This window comes from Anolis carolinensis, chromosome 1 (assembly GCF_035594765.1).
Source record: "Anolis carolinensis isolate JA03-04 chromosome 1, rAnoCar3.1.pri, whole genome shotgun sequence".
NCBI classification, from domain to species: domain Eukaryota; kingdom Metazoa; phylum Chordata; class Lepidosauria; order Squamata; family Dactyloidae; genus Anolis; species Anolis carolinensis.
Window position 1 is genome coordinate 190,084,524 of NC_085841.1, and position 4,511 is coordinate 190,089,034.

Genomic DNA, 4,511 nt, shown 5'->3' on the forward strand with positions numbered 1-4,511 from the left:
TGGAGAGCAAGTCAGCTGCAACCAGCTGCAATGAATCACTCTGACCAGGAGGTCATGAGTTCGAGGCCCGCTCGGAGCCTGTGTTTGTCTTGTCTTTATTCTATGTTAAAAGGCATTGAATGTTTGCCTATATGTGTAATGTGATCCGCCCTGAGTCCCCTTCGGGGTGAGAAGGGCAGAATATAAATGCTGTAAATAAGTACATAAATAAATAAATAAATAAATAATACTCTGGAACTTCCGAATTCAGACAGGCAGGGTTTTGGAGCACAATACTCCTGACCTCACGATCGTGTTAAAAGACAAAGTATGGATTGTCGATGTAGCAATCCGAGGTGACAGCAGGATTGAGGAGAAACAACTGGAAAAGCTGACACGATATGAGGATTTAAAGATCGAATTACAAAGACTCTGGCACAAGCCAGTCAAGGTGGTCCCAGTGGTGATCGGCACACTGGGTGCAGTGCCTAAAGGCCTTGGCCTGCACTTAAACACAATCAGCGCTGACAAAATTACCATCTGCCAGCTGCAGAAGGCCACCTTACTGGGATCTGCACGCATTATTTGCCGATACATCACACAGTCCTAGACACTTGGGAAGTGTCCGACGTGTGACCCAATTCAACAGCCAGCAGAGTGTCTGCTGTGGACTCATCTTATTGTGTTTCAAATAATAATAAACAACTTTATTTATGACCTGCCCTGTCTCTCAGAGGGGACTCAGGGTGGTTTGCAAAAATAATAAATGGCAAATATTCAATGCAAAAAAAACCAAATAGAGGATCAAGGCAAAAACATAAAATAAAGAAAACTCAATATAACCTATAAACAATCGAAAACAAGGGTTAAACTAAATCAACATAATAGACACAAAAAGTCATACCAATTAATAAACAATATATTAAAAGCACAATATAACATAGCATATCAGCAAGTTGAAGTAAATATCCGTTGTCAGGGTGGGAGTGTGTATCAGTTGTGTTATTGCTCCTCCTCTCCATAAGTGAGATTACATAAATGTGTCTTTAGAAGCATTTTAAAAGGAGAGGAGAGAGGGGGCCATTTTAGTTCTTTTGGGAGGGAGTCCCAGAGGCGGGAGGCAGCCACAGAGAAGGCCCCTCTCTTACACCCCAAGGCTACAAGAGCACCCTGAAAACCAGATAGAAACCAGTATCACACACAAGCAGTTTATTAAGGTATATATATACAGTAGAGTCGCACTTATCCAACATAAACGGGCCAGCAGAACATTGGATAAGCGAATATGTTGGATAACAAGGAGAGATTAAGGAGAAGCCTATTAAACACCAAATTAAGTTATGATTTTACAAATTAAGCACCAAAACATCATGTTATACAACAAATTTGACAGAAAAAGTAGTTCAATATGAAGTAATGCTATGTAGTAATCACTGTATTTATGAATTTAGCACCAAAATATCACGATGTATTGAAAAGATTGAATACAAAAATGCATTGGATAATCCAGAACGTTGGATAAGCGAATGTTGGATAAGTGAAACTCTACTGTATATATCTATGAGCAGCTAGCGTACGAAGTCAGTATGAGAAATAGTCCTTAATGTAGAGTCTTTAACAGTTCAAAACAAGTTCAACAATGTCCCATTTGTAATCCACAAGTGAAACTCGTTAGTTCCACCAAGAATTGAAGTTAGTCCATAAACCAAGAAGCAGGAATAAGACGCTGCAAATCTGCAAACTGTAATCCACTTGGAGAGTCCCACCACAGGAAAAGGGAAAGCAAGGTAAACAAACAAGGTCTACTCGAGAGTCACAGGAAGCGGCACAGCTTGGATGGAAAGTCTTGACAGGAAAAAGGAAAGCAAGGTAAACAAACAAGACCTACTCAAGAGTCATGGGACGCGGCGCGGCTTGGATGGAACTGGAAACCAGGCAGGGGAACAAGGCAAGAAACAAGGCTAGGAGCTGGATACTGGAACCGCTTCTGAGGAAAGTAAAGTTGACATCACAATGAGAAACACAAAGGAGGACACCTTTAAGGATATCCCAAGGTTGCAAGAATATGGGAGTGCATGACGCACAAAGCTTCACATGGGAAAGTTAGTCATTATCAAATCTGAGAGCTAACCTTTTACTTCTTCTCACACCCTCCCTTCTGCTTCTATCTCTCATGAAAGATTCCTTCCGATTAAACAACCCCTCTTCGCCCAAGTCAACACCATCTGGCAAAACCAACCTTGAGGAGACATCGGAGTTAGTGGATCTTCTGGCACCACCATTTCAGGCAGCTGCAAGGGCAATGGGCCTCGTTCCATGTCCGGAACGGCTCCTAAATCCGAAGTAGAATCTGTTTCCAAATCTATCTCTGTAGGAAGTATAGGCCGTGAGCCACAATACCCTCTCTCGTTCCCACCAACCGCACTTGAGACGAGGATGGGATCAAGAGCAGGACCTCCTCCATAGAACAAAGTGCTTGTGCTGGTTTATACAAGGAGATGCAATTTTTCAAATACTGTTGATGTTTGAAGATCACTGTTCTTGTTCAGGAATAGATAAGCAGAAAGAATCAATTATTTCACTTGTGAAGGAAAATGTTTTCTGTATGTTCAGTGACTCTCAAGTATTTTGCATTAATTATTCTTAACTCTTAATTCATTGACCCAGCTTTGTAGCCATCCGCTTGTTCTTGATCACTGCCCTAAAATAAATAAATTACTCATTATTGATATTAAGAAACAAAGCATTTGAATATGAGTTGACTGTACATCTTAATGGATGTATGGAAAGAAAAGATGTGGCTATCAGACATAATTGAGGAAATGAGATCCCCTTCTTTGAAAAGTCTTCCCCAACCTATTAGTTCCCAAACATGTTGGATTCCCATCCCATCATTCCCAGACAATGATCAATCCTATTATGGGCTTTGTAGTCCATATGGAGATAAATTTCAGGTTGGAATAAGGCAATGTTAAAAGGACAAAAGGAGTCTTTTTGAAAATACTGGTCACAAAACGTACTTTGCCAAGTACAATAGTGACAAACTCCATGACATGTTTTGTAATATGTAATTTGTAACATGGTCTGCCACAACACTCATATTTTAATCAACGACTCAACCCATTAAACCATTTTGATCATTAGTGTTTATGGTAGCAGATTAATTTTCCAGTTTCTAATGGTTCGCATTATCATATTAATTTACAAACCTAATGTTCCAAGCTCTGTAAAATATAGCTGAAATTGTTAAAAAGGAAGATTTGAAAACCATAAAACAGATGAAAACAAAATATTACCACCCAGACAGTCAACCATTCTACTCCAAAAATAAATAAACTTAGAAGAATATCGTGTAATGCTGTTGTACCACAATTGCACCACATTAGTCCTATCGTTGGCCAGATCGTATTGCACAGTTTCCTTCTCTTCCAGTGGTGTTTTGCTGTTAAGTCATAAGGAAGTAAGATCTTTTCACATTTGAAATAATACATTTATGATCTCAGCTATTGCTATTGTTTGTGTGTAATATTTCATGTGAATATCTCATTTTACTTCACTGCACTATTGGGTGATCAGGTGTGGTTTCTTTGCCCTTCCCCAGAATTGTACAGCAAGGCAGCTTCAGTCAACTTGCAGTTGTTTGGAAAGAGGACAGCCAGGCTAAGTAATCGTCCCCTAATGAAAAATGGAAAATGAGTCTTCCAGTTTAGAAATTCCTCCCTTGTATGCCAGGTGGTGCAGATAGGGATATGCATCCCATCCGTGGTCCCCAAATGTTGGAGGAATCCCATCTTCAGGAAACCCTTGACCTAAGGAAAAAAGCACAATTTAACTACCGTAGTAACGGCACAGCTTTATGATACAATAATCAAGAGTGTTGTTCAAACTACTGTAACAGCCTCCAACCTTGCCTTCCTTAGCAGGTAGCTCCTGAACATGGGAATTACCATTGAGAAAGCCCTGACTAGAGGTATGTTTGTCAATATTAAACCATTTATTCCTGTTCCCTGAATAAATATGTGGTCTCTATCTCGCCCGACATCTCTCTGTATAATAAACACTCCACATTCTGTACAGAAGGATGTATTGGAAATAAATAATGCTCTCACTTACCTCTATATATTTATTTTTTTGTCATTTCTCATAAGCTTGCAACTCTTTCTCCTATTTCCAGTGATTAACTGAGTCGGGCACCTTTACTAAGCCCTTCTTCCCCTGTTATATTTCGTTAAGTGACTGAATCAGAGGTAATTTGAGTTCAAATTTCTGTATCAATGGTGGCATTTAAAGAGAGCTTATCTGATTTCCCTTGCCAATTAAAGGCTTACATTTCTTGTTTATATCCTTCTCCAATCTCACAAGGCCCTCATTTGATTCTGATAGGAAGTCAGACCTTTGTATAATACTGATGGGGCTCTGTTACATATTTGTTAGGTTAAATTATATCTCTGGAGTTCCTTTTTCATCTGACAAATGGAGATGGATGGATTAGGGTAGCCCCTGCCAGTAAGGCTGAAAATTAAAGGGTGAAA

General features: G+C 39.6%; 1 long non-coding RNA gene across 1 annotated transcript; it reads right to left on the reverse strand.

Annotated features, from left to right (window-relative positions):
• Window positions 1-880: 880 nt before the first annotated feature.
• LOC134293830 (uncharacterized) lies at window positions 881-4,247 on the reverse strand. The gene is made up of 2 exons (XR_010000799.1): window positions 4,093-4,247; window positions 881-3,788 (listed from the first exon to the last, which is right to left on the reverse strand). It is a non-coding gene; the product is annotated as an uncharacterized LOC134293830 (long non-coding RNA).
• Between the last annotated feature and the right edge of the window lie 264 nt (window positions 4,248-4,511).